At 35.0% G+C, this 20072-nt stretch overlaps 1 protein-coding gene across 4 annotated transcripts in view; it reads left to right on the top strand.

Moving 5' to 3' along the window:
- The window catches only part of TFEC (transcription factor EC), a 172693-nt gene that overhangs the window by 103462 nt on the left and 49159 nt on the right, over positions 1–20072 (top strand). The window contains exon 1 of one of the 4 annotated variants that reach the window (XM_027574811.1): positions 5588–5700. The exons of the other annotated variants lie outside the window; for them this stretch is intronic. The gene's annotated coding sequence lies outside the window, so the exon portion shown is untranslated. Of the gene's footprint in view, positions 1–5587; positions 5701–20072 lie in introns of those variants that run through there. 4 annotated transcript variants of the gene reach the window in all.

Below are 20072 nucleotides of genomic sequence, written 5' to 3'. Positions count from 1 at the left end.
GGCTGGCTCTTGTTTAATACCCTAGTGTATGCCAAGATCAAGATCAAACATCAACTCTAGGGAAATCTTAAAGCCTTTGGCATCATAGAAGAATTAAATTATATTAATGCCTTAAAGGTTTCCAGAGACTTCTTGTTCTTCAAAACTGAGTTGTTGGGGACAGAAAAACTTGGAAAAGTAATTTGATTGTCTTGATAGGATTTACCCATTTATCATGGAACAATGATTAAATCCATGCACTTCTGCTGATACTGGTGGATTGATGAGATGATGTTTCTGAAGTTCACTGAGGTAGACGAAGAGTATTTTAAAAGTAAAAAATAACTACTACTGCAATTGTATAATGATATGCATATTTTACTGCTGTCCCACAGCCTTTGCGCCTGGTTCATTGTTAAGGACAGAATAACTCTGACAGGATAAAACTTAAGTGCAATTTTATGTTTTGGAGGTTTACAAATATTATACTTGCTAGTATGCTAATAAAATAGTAGAAATCTAGATAAGTTTCAATGTTAGTATTTTAGTCGGATTGACTCCTGTCTGTTAAATGGTCTGTAGTTCTTAAATAATATCAGAATTCAAGATCATTTGTTGTTTGTTAAAGTGCTATTCAGGCAAAATCTGGAGTTATGACCTAAAAACATGGAATACTAACTTTCTAACTTTTGCACTTCCCCAAACTAGATAATGAAATCAGAATTTTAAATAACCAATGCCAATTATTTGCCAAGTGACTGAATTATAATATTAATCTCTCCAAAAGCATGATTCTTATTTATGGGTGACATATAAATTTCATTTCTACATACTCACAACTGATTTTGTTTGTTTTCTACGGTAATATTGATCTTGGACTTTCTTTCCAAACTTCTTGGGGGAGATATATCATTTCCTTTGATTTATTTGATTCCTTTTTAAGAGAGAAGCTAGATTTCTTCAGTGTTTATCAAATTGGAAATTTTCTATAATGATTATCTTTAACTAAGCTACTTGTTGGGAAGAAAAAGTCATATTTATGAGCATCAATATCTTCAACATCCCAGGTGTATAGTTATAAAATCAATTTCCATTAAAAAGATTTTTACTGGGCACCTGGGTGGCTCAGTCGTTAAGCGTCTGCCTTCAGCTCAGGTCATGATCCTGGGGTCCTGGGATCAAGCCCCGCATGGGGCTCCTGGGATCAAGCCCCGCATCGGGTTCCCTGCTCAGCGGGAAGCCTGCTTGTCCCTCTCCCACTCCCCCTGCTTGTGTCCCCTCTCTCGCTGTGTCTCTGTCTGTCAAATAAATAAATAAAATCTTTAAATAAATAAATAAATAAATAAATAAATAAAAAGGTGTTTACCTTTTATCTTTGAGACTTCTATGAAAGCAATCTGAATTAACAACAGATGTATTGTTTGTCCTTTTTGAAGGGCTAATATGCTCCCTTCTCCTCTGCTTCTTACCAACCTGTAGAGCTACTCTCTAAGTCCCTTTCCAAAGGTGTGTTAGCTGCCATTTGGCAAGCAGTAATTTTTTTCTATATGATCTGTTAGTACTTTTAATGCAAACATTATTTAACTTAGACATTATACATTATTGATAACCTTAATGCTGCCAAGTATGTTTGACTTTAGAAACCCACATCCTCTACTTTCATCACATTTCTTATTTCAATATCCTCTTTCCTACGAAAATCAGATATAAGAAAACAATCCTTCATTCCTTATATCATTTTTTTGTTATTTTAAATCTTACCCCATTAAATTACTATTTTTCTGTCTTTTAACTATGTTAAACCATGGGTGATTTATCTTTCAAATTCTATTTGATTTTAATTTCCTTGAGGGTAAGAACCGTGTTTCTCTTTGTATCTGAGTCCCCGATAAATGGTAGGCATTCAATAGAAACTTATTAATAAATGAATAAATAAACAAATGTGGTATTCGTTTTGATGGGAAGGTTAATGTAAAGAATGTGAAGGCTTAGTATTTAATAAGGACTGTCTACTGTGGACAGCACCACTTCTAAATACTTGGAGCAGAGACTGTTGGTGTTCTGTCTATACTGCCACATACCCCTTACTGTTTCAGTGAATGACAGCTTGTTTTCCACCAGCCTGCAATTGGAGTTTTGTCAGAGTGCTGCCCTCATTGTGACAGAATCCACTTTGCTTGCTAGTGTAACTTGGGCAGGATGTGTCTTGTGTCTGGGAATTAATTTTCCTTGGAGGCAGCCTGAAAACAGTGATTGATAGATTTTGGGGGGATAACTATCCTAGATTCTTTACTCCCTGCCTAAGATAAGTCGGAGATATGTAGTTTACATAATTTTCAGTGTCATAAAACTAAGACAGAATCACTACTAATAAAAGAAGAAAAAGTTATAATCCAATCTGGCAGTAAACACATTTTCAGGTAAGAAGACAAAAAAAGAAAATAATCAAACATTTATAATGCAGTGGTGACAATTAACTACATATTATATGTTTTGTAGCTACAGACAAAAAGGCATTTTCCCAGCTTTTGTCAAATTATAAAAAAAATTTTTCTTAGAGAGGTTTTAATATTTATGTAATCAAATATGTTGGAGATTTCTTTGTTGACATATTACTCTGTGGGTTATAAAATAATCACTCACATTTTTCTAAATGATGTTTTGAAATTTTTATATTTAAATATTTAAGATTTTAAAATTAGATTTTTGGTGTATTAGAGGTATGGGTCTCTCTCTCTCTACTTCTTTTTCCTTCTTTTTTCTCAACAAATTGTTAGTCACCCTTAGAATATTTATTGAGGAATGTATCAAATTCCTACTAATATAACATACCACCTTCAATATATACTAAATTTCCAAAAATGCAGAAGACTTGAGTTTTCTATTATATACCAGCAGTAAACTGTTTTAGTTAGTGTAGTTTTATAATATGTTCAATATCTTATTTTTCAAGTACTTTCTCACTATTTTTTAAAAATATTTTGCCTATGTTTTTCATTTATTATCCTTAGTAAATAATAATAAAAATACCCATAGAAAGCAACTAGAATTTTGATGGATACTATATTGAATTTATAAATATATTTGGTATTAAAATATATTGACATAACACCACAGAAATATGTGTAAACTTCCATCTGTTTACACATACACACAAGTACATTTTCTTTCTCTTTCTTTTTCTTTCTTTCTTTCTTCCTCTTTCTTTCTTTCTTTCTTTCTTTCTTTCTTTCTTTCTTTCTTTCTTTCTTTCTTTCTTTCTTTCTTTCTTTCTTTCTTTCTTTCTTTCTTTCTTTCTTTCTCTTTCTCTCTCTCTCTTTCTTTCTTTCTTTTTCTTTCCTTCCTTCCTTCCTTCCTTTTAACAGGATACTATAGACAGAAGTTCAGATATGATCTATACTTTAAAAAAAGGAGATTCTTGAAGCAAGACATTTTAAGCAGAAGGGAAAGTCGGTGTTTCTAATAAAGCTCGAAGTCCGGACTCAGATTTGGTTGTGAAGACTTTTATAAGCTATTTTAGAGAATTTGGATTCAAAGTTTAGGCAGTAGGAAGTTTCTGATGGGTATAAGTAAAGAGAATAAAATGATCAAATCTGTGACTTAGAAAGATAACTCCCTAATCACATGGTTGGTTCCTCTGGCAACCAGCCCCCATCCTGAAGCTATTTAGGGGCCCAGTAAGTTACCTCATTACCATAAAGCCCTATATGTTTGAAAGGGACTTACTATGAATTTAAAAAGATGCTCCTCTCACTGTTATTAGGAATCAGGGATGAAGACCAAACATGTATTTTTTTTTTTAAGAATCTTATTTATTCATGAGAGAGAGAGAGAATGAGAGCAGGGGGAGGAGCAGAGGGAGAGGGACAAGCAGGCTCTATGCTGAGCACAGCAACAGAGCCCTAGGAGGGGCTCAGGGCTCTATTGCATAACCGAGATTATGACCTGAGCCGAAATCAAGACTTGGAGGCTTAACCACTGAGCCACCCAGGCGCCCCCATGTACTTCTTATAATACAATATCACACAAATAGTATACTATACCTAAGTGTTTTGATGTATAACCTGTATTTTACATCAACACTATATTTTAGTCCAAAAACATACATGTTTATTATATAAAGTATAGAAACTATAGGTAAAAAAAATTTTTTTAATGTAACTATTCTGTTGGACCACTTAAACAGATAAACACTGTTAACACATAGGTGCCTATTTCTTCAGGTGTATATAGCCATTTGTGCGTTTACAACTTTTCAAAACCAAAATGTATGCCCATATAGTAATACAGCTTCAAATCTTACCTTCTGAATCACAAAAATGTATTTTAAACTGTAATTCAATCTAAACTAGTTTCTAATATGAGTTAAAGTCCTAAGTGTTTCTCTTTCTTAACAGTGTTTCTTATCAATCTTATTTTTTTAATTTCTAATATTAATCTAAGTGAGTTTTACTCTAAATTAAATATTTACTCCTTCCTATCACCTCAGAGATTTAAATGTATGATAACATCATTGGAAAATGTAAGGTGACTCAAAACTTTGCTACTGACAATGAGAGAACTTTTTCTTAGTAATTTTATGGTTCTTCAAGCAAGATACAAAGTGCTGAGATATTCTCACATAACTTCCACTCCTTGAAAAACATAAATGTCAATTTAATTGCATGAATTTTCAAAGCAGAAAGACAAGAGAAATTTGAATGTAACCTTTTCATTAAGCTTCAGTAATTAGTGGGAATGCTTTGCTTCACATATTGTTTTAAAATATAGATTTAGATAAAGTAAGCAGATGGTGTTAGTGTTATAGAATAAATGTAGATTTTCTCAGTACAAATTATATTGTGGAAACAAAGTTGAATCTTTAGATTTTTAAGTTCACTCAGATAACTAATACATAAAATGAAACCTTTTAAAAAGTTTCATTTGTAAAAGCAGTAAGTAACCAGTGCTCATGTCCCTTAAAAATACGGATCACACTAGAATATGAAAAAAAAACTACTAGAAATCTTATAAGCTGAATTATAGATCTTCCATCTACATAGAAAGATAAAATATTCTTGGACAAGATGAAAATTATCCTGGAGTCACTTTGAGTGCAAAATCATATGTGAGGTAAATGTGACTATATGAAATATGGGAAATTTGATGGCCTTAAGCAAAACCTCAAAATCTATTAATACTCTAAACAACACTGCAATTCTTAAACCTGAAAATTGGTGCAGGGCAGTTTGCTGAACAACTGTTAAATGTGAGATTTAACATGTTGCAATAGATGTGGGATCTTAGTCCATTTTGATAACAACCATGTACTGCTTGTGTATATTCTGGGGAGAAATGTTAATTATGGGGCAATAATGGAATCAACGAGAGCTTTTACTGTGGCCACATTACTGTGGAATAGTTTTGTTGGAGTGCTGTTTCTCAAATTGGTAGCATATTTCAGATAAAGAAGGGAAGTCCCCCCTACTTGAAACTGCTGTGTCATTTCTTCTTCCTTAACTGAAATTCCAACCAAGTTTCAGGAAATGCCCTAATGAGCCACTTCTCTTTTCTCTTTCCTCAACTAAGTGGATTCCAACCAGCCCTAACTATTCATTATTCATGATCAGATCATTTACTCTGGTTGTCTTTTTTGGCATGGTGCTTATGTTATGGGAAGAGGGATTATAATTTGGTGCTGTTTGTAGAGGTGATAACACTGATAGAATCCAATCATTGCTGGTAGGTAACTAAACTGGCAGGTTAATTTTCTGTACTTTAAACAAACTATGAAAACAAGTCTAATCAATACTTATTTTACTTTGATATGTGTGGCTTGCTTGTAATTATGGTTTCATCTTGCATTATCATTAGGTATGATGATATTAGAGTAGTTGAGCTGTGATTTGCTATAATTTAGGTAAAATATATCTGAAACTTTATTAATGTTTTACTTTTAATCAAGATGTAGAAATCACTGTTTTAGTTCATGATAACCAAAGCAATTTCTTCTTCCGGTTTAATATTCTTGGATATTTACTAAATTGTACCGATTTAACATTTTATTGTATCTTATATGTTATTCTATGAGTAAATGTTAATTTCTGTTTACATTTTAGCAATACATATTTTATTGGCTTTTAACGGTAAGAAAACATGAGTTCTGTTCATAGCTGAATTAACACCACATAGTACTTTAGTGTATGTTATTTTTCCAGGGTTAAAAATTATTCTGGTTTTTTAAATGAAGGTTTGGATCTGAAAAGTTTGTGTAGGAGATGTCAACTATCCAAAGCAATAACTCTTTATAGTAATAGTTTTCAGTTGTTGTAATTAGTAGAGCTGTGGCAGGGGCTTGAAGATTATGTATATGTCTGTATACATACACACACACATACACATCTATTTCTTACATATTTGTTTCTGTGAATTACAGTCCCATACTTTCAATATTGCCTTAAAATGTTTCATTGGGAATAGACATTTTGAGAAAAAAATAAACCTGAAGTAATCTTTAATTCATTTCAGGCAGCTTAATTAGTAATTCATTTACTGGAAACTTCATTTAACATTGACACTAAAATAACCTTCACAATTCTTCCCTATTCAGAGACTGTGTCAACAAAGCAGAGTAAAACAGAATGGGAGTTTCTTATCAAAATAATTCAGACCATTCTGCTTCACTTCTATTTTAGATGAATCTAAGCATAGCTTCACATCTTCAAGTCAATTTTGAATGAATACTAAATCTTCCACCTTTTTGGTGGAAACTGCCTTGAATAGACCAACGTCGTGATCTCCATTTTGGGAATAAAAGGTCTTTTTTCGCTATCAAAACAAATGGAATATATATAATTTCCATGTTGCCTATTTTTTTGTTTTGATTATTAATATTATTTTTTAATTTTTCAGTTTCATTACAAAGCAGTAGAACAGTTAAATGCATGAGTAGAGTATATTTTGTTGAACTGAAACTTGGAGCTGATGTCAAAAGTGAAACAAGCTGAAAAATGTTTCTTAAGCGTCAGCTTAATTTTAATGACTGTGGCACAAGGTTTGTAATAAGTTCTAGGTAACCAAAATAATTATGAGACATTTAAATATGATGCAAATAACTAGCATAAGTGAAATTTTCAGAAACCGTAGTAATTAACACAGTGGAAGTAGAAAACAATTTTGAAAACAGTGGTTTGAATAGTCAAAAAGGAGAAATAGGAAAGGAGAAACTGAAAGAAATGAAATACTCTTACACAATTGTTTCAAATAAACTAATGAAATATGATTCAAAGGGGATAATGATGGCTATTGATAAAATAATAATCATAATTATACGTGTGGAAATGCAATCATTCAACTCTTTGGAAATCAATGTACAAATCAAATTATCTGAAGTCAGTTAGACATGTCAGATTCTTATGGAGATAAATTTAACTCTTTTAGTAAGAAATACTGGATTTAAACAGTGGAGTGATAGCAGATCTAAAGAGGTGATGTTTACTAATAGCAGATTGCAAATTTTATGCTATTTGGCAAACCAAACAAATGTAGAGTGCAACATATAGTTCCCTCTCAGGTTTTACTGATTGTGTTAGTACTAAGATCAGGAAGAAGAGTCTGAAGCATAGAGCTGAGGATATATGAGGAAAGCATGAAGAACCACAAGTGTCCTCAAAAACATAAGCTATGAGGAGAGAGCTTAACAATAGTCTTATAGAAAAAATGAGTAGCAAGAAACTAATGTATAAAAATATACCTTGTTTTATAGAGTTGTGAATTGCCAGCCAGTTAAGGAGTCTCTAGGTTGGGGTGCAAGTGTTTGGAGACATATCAAAGATTTGGCAGACATCACTTTGCCTGTGAGAGCTTAGTGGATACATAATTATGTGATTCCATTAAATTGTATTCACTGGAGCATGGGAAGTCTGGCCGCTTACTCATCAGCAAAAAAAAAAAAAAAAAAAAGTAGAAGAATGGTATGAGAATGTGTTACGGGTAGTTTATGTTAAAAATCAGAAAAATTGGGGGAATCTGTATTATTGAAAAGTGAAATAGTACGATAAGTTGTAGAATTTCCTCAGGTGACCAGTTTAAAGACTAGATTGGTCAAGGAGAGAAAGCCCTTATTACCGATGTTGTAATTGCTCTCAGGATACCATGGGAGGTTGGGCCTAATGATCTTAAATATCCATTAGGTTGCTGTTTTTCTTTTTATCTCTTTAGGTTTGAAAGAATAAGTGAGATTTCAAAAATAGAACTAAAAAAAGCAATTGAAGGGAATGAATCTAGGAAGTAGAGATTGAGTTTTAATAAGGATTCCCATGCTCCCTGATGTTCATTCCTAAGAGTTACCATGGAAGAGTATCTACAAATCATTCCTTGCCTTTCCTGAAAGACTCCTCCTCCACCTGCATACTAGAACACAATGTGAGTCACTTTCTGGGTTTTTCTGACAGGCCAGAGAATCCTTCTATTCCTCCCTTTTGTTCCTTTCTTTATTTCTTATTTTGTGAACATGTTTCCAATACAGAAGTTCATATGCACATGAACAAATTAAGTTCTGAAAGATATTCAGCTTGCTTAGATGTATTTCCATCCAAATAAGAATTTGAGCCAGGTCTCTCTATCTCTTCAATCGGATATTTTGCTGTGTCCTTTTATCCCTTTGCCAAAAACTCATTCTATCCACCATCTTTCCCCACTCCCCCCAAAATCTAGACCATACCTACTACTTTGAAAATCTGTCTATAGACAGGTAAATGAGCTCAGCTAGTGTCTGCAAGGAATATCTCAGCAGCTGTTTATAATCTCTGCTTCCTTTGATCTGTGCAGACTCGAAAGGATTTGAACCTACTGAACAATCTGAGGTCTGCAATAGAAATTTTGTCAGCAGCATTTTTTACCATCAGACTTTAAGTTCTGGTAAACTTTTAGACTTCCTCTTAATTAATCTTAGGCCTAAAGGGCATTGATCATTTAGTCATACTCGCAAATGTTTCTCTATTTAGACAATTGCCTTTTCACTTCTATAGCTTATGATTGTCCTTCACATATGCAAGGCTCTTTTTACATGATGGATGATTTGTTCTTTCCATCAGAATTATATCTACCATTCAAGATTTTTCCCATAAGTATATTCAACCTTCTTTATCTCTGCTCTCAAATTGTAAAACATCTATTATTGTTTTTATTGCAAACAAACATTTTTTCTCTTAAAAGGCTTTTGACATGTTGTGGACATGTAGGGATATAGTGTTTGGAAAATTCTGAGCATATTCACTCTTAGAGTAGGAACAAACCAGTGGGTGAGTCTGCCCAGTGAGATGACTGATGACACCGTCTTCTGGAGAAGGTACGGAATGTACACTTTTGTCTTGAGCAATAACTAAGTTAATATCTATGTAAGTTGATTAGGTTGAATGTGTATAAGTAGAGGGGTGTGCCAGGTGCAACACTAGTTTCTAAGGATGCTAAGATGCCTAAGATAGGGTACCTGCCAATGAGCACTTGAGGTATCTCAACAATTAATCACACTGACAAATTTTAAAGGTGTATATGAATTCCCTGAATCTGGGGGTTTGGGAAGGGTTCAAAGAACCCTTGAAAAATAATTAGCTATTCTTTAGGCAGGCAAAGGATAGGAGAAAGGCATCAGACAAAAAGACTAGCATGTGTAGAGTTGTGAAAAGCATGGCACATCCAGGGGTCTTTGATTAGAGCTTGCGATCATTGTGGGGAATAACATAAAGTAGGGCTGGAGAGTTAAGATGGGGGCAGACCATAACTATGCTTTTAAGGGTTTTAGGATTTTAACAAGAGGAGTAGCTTGATCTGATTGTGTTTTAGCTGAATATCTCTGGCCATTTGGAACACAGTTTGGGGGGATAAAAGATTAGAGCCATTAGTTTTAGATTTTGTTTATACAGTGCCCCTGTATCTGCTTTAAGAGAACAAGGACAAGTATGTGCCTCTGCGTAATACTTTGCAAAGTGGTTGCACCTCTGGCAAGAATAGAAGGCAAGTGCTTTGCTAAAAATATGATAGAACCTACTTCATAAGAAAATCAAAGGTGGTGGACTGTGTCATTTTCCACTGTAGAAATAACCACTGAAATTGAACACGGATTAGCTCCCAAACCAGTGGGCCAAGCAAATATTTGCAAGTGATTCAGTGATTTCTTTGTGGTTGCTTGGTTTAGTGCTGATAGAACACACTGAAATGGGAAGTCAGAGTTCAGCATTTTCAGCCCGCTACTAACTTGCCATGTGACTTTGAATAGTCCGTGTGTGTGTGTGTGTGTGTGTGTGTGTGTGTGTGTGTGTGTGTGTGTGTTTGCTGAATATTCTGAGCTGATTTAATATCTGGTGTGGAGAATGAAGGGCTAGGGCTGGGACTGAGTGTGAAGGACAAGGGGTCCGGTGGTGTTAAAGTTTAGGTCTCCTGTGCCTGAAGAGTAGTTCTGAATCCACTCCTGGGATAGCAAACTTAGATTGGATGTGGGAACTCTAAGATTAGAAATCTAGGTCAGAGCCCAAAGGGAGGACCTCTCTCCTTCCCCCTTTGGGATCCTTGATCTCACATTTCTGGCAGATTTTCAGAGCATGAAACATAACCATGGGCTACTATCTCATATATCTGGCCTTTTCCCCCCCTCAATATCCTTTCCTAAATACAGGCTCAGAGGACTCTGCCTTTAGGACAGAGCTCTCAGAGCAAAATGAAGTAGAGAATGAAGCAACTCTGCATAATTCGGGAGGTAAATTTTAATTTGCCTTTCTTCACAGGTCATCTCTACTTTTCCATATTTTCTGAGGATGTAGTACCAATTCATTCACATTTCTATTTGTTTCAACGTGAAATACTGGTTGTACTAAGTAGTATCTAAATTCATTTATATTCAGCGTTACTGAGCACACCCAGTAAAATGTATGACTAAACTTTTGAGCATTTGCTTAAGATGTATTTGTCTAAAGACAAAACAAACAACAACAAAATAGCAAGCAAAGATATTCCAGAATACGCTAGAAGGAAAGAATTTGTAACATAAATGCATAAACTAAAATAGAGAAATAAATAAAATAGAGAATAAATTCTCTACTTGGGGATAAAAAGGAGACAGTGACTGTTAACTATTCCTGCTTGAGTAGCAGTCATCTTAGAAGAGTTTTCATGCATATCAAAAGCAGCTATATTACCTAAAGTCTTCTCTTCTCCAGTTGATAAAAGTTAGCACTGATTGGACTCTCATCAGGTACAAAAGGCTTTGCCACGTATCAATTCATTTGAACCTGAAAATACCCTTGAGGCAAGTGCTCTTATCTCCATTGTTCAGAAGAGAAAAGTGAAATTTTTTGGAAGATAGGTAAAGTTCCCAAGGTAACCAGTGAATAAGTGATGGGGCAGTGACTTGGTTCTAGATCTGCATGGTGCTTAGACCTAGGTAAACTATATAATCTTTTTTGTTGTTGTTGCTTTTAGATTTAAACTTTATCTTTGTTGTTCTATTTCATTCATTTTGAACAAGATCCCACCTTTATTACGGAGAAGGGGAAACAGTTCAAGGGAGAAAGTTGGGGGAAATCAGAAACCATGCTATGCTAAAAATGGTTTCCAGGATTACACATGGATAACGAGGTCTTTGACTGTATTAGATTTGCAAAAATAGCAGTTGCAGAGGTAACAAGGGACCAGAATAGATGGCTCTATTTCATAAAAGAAAGAGGCAAAGTGAAAAGACTCATTAATGTTGAAGCAGTAGATGGATAACCAGTGACAAATATCAAGTAGATTTCCTTCAGTTTGGTCAGAGAAAGGTCATTGATTATTTTTGGTTAAACTGGTTCACAGAGGCCAGGTCTCTACTAAAAAAGGGAATTAATTGCTTCCATTTCTCACTAATTGCCTCAACATTTCCCTTTGCTTTGTCATTGGAGATTTGGTCAGAGAGGCAAAAAGTCAAAAGTCAGAGTGTGATGGAATCTACATAAAAAGGGAATCTAAGGAGACCAAATTATGGCATTTGGTGTAATAATTATAATGATACTTAGCATTTTTCTCTAGGAGCGCTGTGGATTTTTAGAGACCTTTTCAATCTTTAATCAGACCATAGGGCACATTTAAGAGAGTTCACTGTTTTTATTTCCATCTAGAGGATAAGGCTTCACAGAGAGATGAACTGACCTTGGGCAAGTCTCCTGAGATGTTAATCCTGTATGTTGGATTGCACCCTCCTATGTTGAGTTTTAGCTAGAAGCCTGGGCTCTTCCCAGAAGTATCATTCATTCATGCTTCTTCAGAGTCTGAAGACTTTTGTGCACATTATCATCTGAGATTACTACCTCTATCAATGACAGAAAAATCACCTAAGAAAACAACATGAAATAGTCTTGATGTCACAATTATTGCTTAGCTTATTCAGCTTATTAATTGGCTCTACAGCCATTTTCAATTAACAAGACATTCTACTTTGTATTTGATGACTCAACCAGTCTTTGAAATCCTGCCCAGCTCTAAGTCCTCTGGAATAGGTGAATTTTGTATTCCAGACATTTTGTTTTATTGTTCTGAAACCCAAAGTGGCAATATGGAAAGGGGAAAGAACATGAGCTCTGGATACGATAAGTCAGTGTTTACTTGTACTCCCCTTAGAGGCCCAATAGACAAATGTTTCCCTTTAGGAAGTCCCAAATCTTCAATATCAACTACTCTTCTTTGCTGGAAGAACCAGAAATATGTTGTTCTTAATTAGATAGTTATTACACTATAGGTCACTTAGAAACATGACATTTTAGAATGAGCAGAGGTTTTAAAGATGGTTGGGTTTCAAAACTGGCTCTGTCATAACCGGTTGTTTGATCCCAGACAGGTCATGTAATTTGATTGAGACTCAGTTTCTTCATGTGGAAACCTGATATATCTCATTGGGTTTCAAGGTTATAAATGAGAAAGTGGTAGTAAAGCACCTTGCTTAATGCTAGCATGGAATGAGGACCTAGAGACCTCAGTCATGTGCTTATTAGTGTTGTTATTAGAAATTATAAAGATATTAAGTGATACAACTATTAATTGGGGCAAGACTTAAAAAACATAAGATGCTGGTGTAAAAGAAGTCTAGTACTCTATGGATATACTTTATTTGAATAAGATGCTCTCACAGTTATGGTGAACTTGAGCTGGACCTTCTTCCTCTGGTTTGTTGCCTGTCCATGGCAAGTCTTCCTTACTCTATCCTATTGAAAGTTCTTTGTTCCCATTGCCATTTCATAATCAGAACAATTCTGGGAATTGAGTAGTAGTATTGTATTATTGTACCCACTGTACAGATAAGGGTATTTACATGCTGGGAAGACCCTGAGTGGCCCAAAGGCACACGGCTTGTCAGTGGGGAGCCCAGGCTTGAAGTCAGGTGGGCTGATTCCAAAACCTGTAATTTCAACTGCTGCTCTAAAAGTGCTTTTGAAACATGACTGCAGTTATAGTTGTCATTTGTGCAAGCTGAGAAATTAAATTGCCTTCACCTCCATTTTTAAATTAATTAAGGGGATTCTTAAAGCTTATCCTTCTTCTGACAAAAGTGGCTATTCACGCTAAAATGGAAAACCAGTCAACAGTGACATCTATGTCACTAACCCTACTTTGGTTTCTGAGTGTTTTAATTTAATCTCAAAAAGTATAACTAGCCCAGTCCCTTGTCAGGACACGTGTCTCAGTCCTCTAACCAAAAAATATTGGGAGCTGGGCCTGTGGGTCCTTCCTGCTTTCATGGTGCTTTTCTCTCGTCTGCCTTTCCTCCTGTCCCCTTCTGTAGCTCTCCGGCAGGCCCAATGAGACTTTTCTCCCTGGTGCCGAAGCTGAAGACCAACTCTGAAGAGAGCCCTAATTGTCAAACTAGTTGCTCACAACATTTTTGACTTGTTTCTCTTAAACAGTGTAACCTAATAAAACTCCTTTAAGATATATAAACAAGGCCTACCTACTAACACAAGAAGAGCTAAGACTATGTATACATGGGAAACCTGGTTTGACTGTTTTGATTAACTTGACTGCTCAAGTCAGTCAAAAAGTAATCACTAGTGAAGCAAACCATTCTGACAGATATTTTGGCCCGCTGTGACTGCTTATTTGACTGGCTTGCCTGTCAGGTTGAAGTGGTCAGATTGACTGGAGACAGTCTAACTGGGAAATTTAACTCTGGAGGACGTGGGTGTCTATATACCAGAATCTACTTTAAATAACTTTATTTGATATCTGTACCTATTTTCCTGGGACCAGCAAGAGAAGTTTGAAAGTGACACATTGCAGCCCTTGACCTTCTAGAGTGAGATGTCTTGTCGCTTGCTAGAGCTGGCAATATATTTATAGGCTACAAAACAATGACATTTTTCCCTATGCACATATAGAATTCAAGAGGATTGAAACTCGACCCTAACTTGGTCAAGTCTTAATAAGGCATCATACTCTCTTACTCTTCTGAAGGGTTGATGATAGATATGTGACAGCAAATGACTTCTCAGATATCAGGATACCAATTCATTCATCGGTGACTTGTGGTAAGGGCCAAGTTGACCTTGCCACTAATAGTAGTTTTTCTAAGAAGAAGAATTTATAAGAGAAAGAAAAAAAATGAGAATAAAACACCAAACAAAACCCTTGGTGAGATGCAAGAGAATCTGGTTGACGTTATTACTCGAGCTGCTTTTTGAAAGCAAGCCCCTTTATATATCTATACTTGTGTTCCTTTTGGAAATTTACTTTGAAATGAGCTCCCAGGTTTGAGCAAGACAATACCTTAAGGATGGAAAGAATAATTTATTCTCACATGGTAGTGTTGGATTTTCTGGGGAGAACACATCAAGGTTATTGTCTGCTGTAAGCATATTTTTATATGGTCTGGTTTATGTTGGTTGAGTATCCTAATGTGTTTACATTAGGAATTTGAAATATCCTGTTATTGTTTGAAAGACTTTTTCATGGGCTGCTCTTTAATACTCCTAAAATTCTAGCTTTACTCATGGACATGGAAATGTTTAGTAAATATTCAGGACTTTGATGCTACCTCAAGTACTTCTATTAAATATATTTAATAATAAGATTAGATAGAAGTTAGGGCTACAGTGTTAGTAAAGACTTTAAAGTTATGACACTTTTCCTAAAATAGCTTGCTTAATAGTCATATTTTCCCTTGTGTTAGAGTCATGTGGTGTATCATTCTATTTTTTAAAATTTTGTGATTAATGGACGGAAAGGAAGCTTACTTTAGTTTTGCTTTCAAAGTTCATACTTTCTAGTCATTTTATGATTAAATGTTTTTAGCATTAAAGCACTTTGATCTGAGTAAAAGAACAAGATCAAATCTCACAGTTTAAAGAATGCTATAGAGAGGCCACTGGGATATATATTTAGATTTTATATGTTCTCTACATTATAGAATCATTATTAATTATGGTTCAATGATCATCTTGATGCTTCAGAGTTTTTACACATTTAGGATTATTTCCTTAGGCAATGCAAATGTATTGCACACATTTACTTCCTTGGTAGTAAGTCATGTGGGTACCTGTTGCATTGTTCCCTCCTCAGCACTAGGTATTAAGATTTAAGACATATTTGTTAAGTTGAAAGGCAAAAAGCTTTGTTTTAATAATTACTTCTTATGAGGAACAGAGACTCAGTAGTGAGACCAGTGAGGATTTGAACTTTTGCTTTGCTTTACTTCAAAGTTCCTTAACCTAGCCTCTATCTTCACGTTCTCCCATGGAGAGAATTAGGCTGCTCACCTCAGTGGCTTGCTATGAGGATTACCTGAGACAAGGCAATCAAAGCTCTGCTCCTGACACAAAGCAATACTTACTCACTATACTTATTACCAATTTATGCCATTATTGTCATTGTGATTATTAGTATAATTTTTAACTTTGAAGAGAGTACGATGTAGGCATATGTGGATTAATTTTTTAACTGTGCCACTTCTATAACTTGGTTAACCTCTCTGAGCCTTAGTTCATCAGTAACATGCATAAAATAAGGGATTAGAATCATAAGGGACCAAATATGAGATCATAAAAGGGATCACTGGATAAGGATGTGCTCTATTAATAATAAAATACTGTATAAAATACAGTACACTGTGTCCTATTCATTCTATTTATGATTGTCTTTGGATTCCATGGCAGTTGTCTGCTTACCCTGTAATCTTGTGGCTGCATACTTAAAAATTCAGTTTCAATGACAGAGAAGACTCACATAAACTGTGACAATGATGGTGAGTTAGTAAATGGTGGAAATACTTAGAAACCAAATTATCTATGCGATATATCACTGTTTTTTTGTTTACTCTCATGGAAACATATTCAAAGTTAACAAATGTCCACCATTTTGACATTGTAAGATATTCTACAAGCATTAAGGAAGAAAATTAAGACCATGTTTGATGCTGCAATTTTGGAGATAATTTCCCATTGAGAAGAGGAAGCATGGTTGATAGTATACTTTACCAATATATCTTTTATGGTAGAATTTTTGCCACCAACAAGCAGGTGATCTGTGTTAAGAGCAGGGACATTTATGGGGATGTCAGGTGGTTTCCTTAAGCAGAGAGGTAGTGAGTAACTGACAGGAAAAATGAAAATGTGAAAGTTGACAGAGGCAGATTATGGAGTACCTTGTTTCAGGGGATTTCAGAGGATGATCCAGTGTCCAAAACTGGGGTCTCCACCTTCCAGCTTTCTTGCTCTCTTACTCTTTATACTTTCTCTTTGGTCTGATTGAGTCTTTTTTTAAATTTTATTTTATTATGTTATGTTAATCACCATACATTACATCATTAGTTTTTGATGTAGTGTTCCTTGATTCATTGTTTGAGTATAACACCCAGTGCTCCATGTAGTACGTGCCCTCCTTAATACCCATCACCAGGCTAACCCATCCCCCCATCCCCCTCCCCTCTAGAACCCTCAGTTTGTTTCTCAGAGTCCATAGTTTCTCATGGTTCATCTCCCCTTCCGATTTCCGCCCCTTCATTTTTCCCTTCCTCTATTTTTTTTTAACATAAAATGTTTTATTTGTTTCAGAAGTACAGATCTGTGATTCATCAGTCTTCCACAATTCACAGTGCTCACCGTAGCACATACCCTCCCCAATGTCCATCACCCAGCCACCCCATCCCTCCCACCCCCCGCCATTCCAGCAACCCTCAGTTTGTTTCCTGAGATTAAGAATTCCTCATATCAGTGAGATCATATGATACATGTCTTTCTCTGACTGACTTATTTTGCTTAGCATAATACCCTCTATTTCCATCCATGTTGTTGCAAATGGCAAGATTTCATTATTTTTTGATGGCTGCATAATATTCCATTGTGTGTGAAGATGTTCCACATCTTCTTTATCCATTCATCTGTTGATGGACATCTTGGCCTCGGCTCTTTCCATAGTTTGGCTATTGTGGACATTGCTGCTATAAACATTGGAGTGCATGTACCCCTTCGGATCACTACATTTGTATCTTTGGGGTAAATACCCAGTGGTCTGATTGAGTCTTAATCCGCTGACTACTCCATCTTCTCACCTTTGGGCCTTTGTTTCCTTCCTGTTCAGCCTTTACTCTAATTTCAGTCAATTCTCACTGGTAGCACTTCTTGCCCTATTGTCCTGTTATTATGGACCATCCTTGACCAGCTCAGCCTCTCAGCTGCACCTTAATCCTTAATTTTATCACACCTTCAAAATCCCTTTGTAATGTAAGGTTACATATGCACAGGTTCTGTGGATTGGGATATGGACGCCTTTGGTGCGGGAAGCATTATTTTACCTACCACGGAATAATTGAAAATAATTGGTAAAAGCTTAAAAAGACTAAAGCAATACATTTTCTAATCATATATATTTTTTCTTTTTAAATTTCAATGAAAAAGTTTTATTTTTAATTGATTTGTCTGCTCAAATTAGAATGGAAATAGAATCCTGGATCTTCATCTCTAAAATTATGGTAAATATTTTCCACATATTTCAAAGCTACAATATTAACTAGCATTTTGAGTTTTTTTGTTATTTCTCAAAAGCAAGTGACACACAAAAAAGGTCTTACAAAGAAGTTTTCTGTTATTTCAACTCTTGCCAACTTTTTATGTGCATTTGTTTATTTCTTAAATTTATCCCTCAGAGCAAGAAGTTTAAAGAGATTAAGTAGAATAGTCATGATACTTATTTAGAATGAGCCAAGCTGAAAATAATATTTTCTGCCTTCCTCACCTCCTCCCTCCCCATCCAACTGTTCTCTATCATGAAAAGAAGTTAGAGGTTTTCAGGAAAGAAACATTTAAGTAACAGTAAAGATGATAAAAGGAAACTTTCTGGGGAGGACAAGGACTCTTCAGAGCAGTGCACATTTAATACACAGATCTAAAGACAAAAGTGGAACAAAACATCTTTTAAAAACAAGGAAGCATTCATCTAAAGTTAATATTCCTTGGTGGTAGATTTCAACTGTAGTGTTGTCCCATACTGTATGGAGAAGCCGGATCTTGCACCATGTGATAGTTATAAGACAGACAAAGTGAAACACAAAAACAAAATCATGAGTAGCCAAGTCAAACTTAACTAATCATGGGGAAGCAACCCCAAAGGTTTTTCCACCAGGGTGGAGTCAGCTGGTGGATACTTGTACACAGATACAGGACACAGCTTTTTCTAATAATGGAGGCTGGAGTTAATTTTTATTATCTTCGCGGGCTGGTAATAAATACCTTGTAGTTGAAAGAATGCCCTACTTGCAATCAAAAGACAAAAAGTGGAGTTCACTTTTTCGCCTGTGTGATTGTGAGCAAGTCCGGTAACCTGTTTGAGCTTCAGTGTCTTCAGCAGTGGAATGTAGACAAAAGTCCTTCCTCAAACCATTGGAATGTTGGATTCCACGTGTGACGGTGGCTACCATTATGTGGTATTCTGGGGCTTTCAATTAGTCCATGGGATCCTATGATCAGTCTTCTTGATAAATTAATGTTTCATGGCTATGTACTTTCTGTAACTATAAAAAATTTGCAACAGAAGTATGTTTCTTCGATTCAAAAGGAACATTGTTCTTCAGTGACAAGGGGAAGGTGAAACTGTGTGCAACAACTCTGTAACTGAAGGCCTTTCCTACATGAAGGCACAATGATTGGAGGAATTTGATTAATGTAGATTAAGTAATAACAGATGCATTTGAAACACAGACAGCCAGACATCATCCTATTTACTAGTTAAGTAAAAGACAATGTAGATTTTACCCTTTTTTTCTAGAAATACTAGTAATAACTATAAAAATTGAGTGATAGAAATGTACTTATGATACAAAGCCATTTTCTGCAGTTTGTCAATCAAAATGAATAATTTCAAAGTCTCATTTTCAATTAGATTATTTTAATATTTAACTACCTAAAATGCCCCAATCATATTCTTTAGAAAATGGTTAGACTAGAATACCACAGTTCTAATGATGACATTTTATTATCATAAAAATGACTTCATTAATTGATGATCATATATCAACTCATAAAGTAGATAAGGGGCATAAAAAGTTTTCAAGCCTAAGATAGTATAAAACCATTTGAATTGTTTAGAATTTTTTTCAGGAATAAACCTCTGCAATCCTTATATTCTCACAAAAAAAATGTATGAATTTCTTTGTTATAAATTCAACTACCTTAAGTGGCCTGTGAGTTTCTTTTACAACAAGGTCTGTATAAATTGACAATATATTGATATTATTCCAAATCTAACCATTAAGATATATTAAGAATGAAAAATACAATGCCCTTGTAACAGAATGATGCAAATGATGGCAAGTATTATAAGGAGGTTTGGATTTTGTCCCAGGTGTTCTTATTGATGGTTTTGGATCTATTTTAGAACATGTAAAATTAGAAATAAATGCACTGATGACTTTCCAAGATATTTGAAACAAGACCTCTTAAAGAAGTCAGTCTTGTTTCTCCTTTATTCTCTGAGTCCTTGAAAGAACATTTACAACTTCATAATGAAAATGATTTAAGGTCACTAGACTGAGGATGAGAAAAAGTATGTTTAACCATTACATGAGAGCTTTGTTTTAAGTTGAAAGTAACTGTGAAGTATAAAGT

This window comes from Zalophus californianus, chromosome 12 (genome assembly GCF_009762305.2).
Source record: "Zalophus californianus isolate mZalCal1 chromosome 12, mZalCal1.pri.v2, whole genome shotgun sequence".
Lineage (NCBI taxonomy): Eukaryota > Metazoa > Chordata > Mammalia > Carnivora > Otariidae > Zalophus > Zalophus californianus.
The sequence above is the reverse complement of the archived record's forward strand: the minus strand, read 5'-3'. Positions and strand labels throughout refer to the sequence as shown.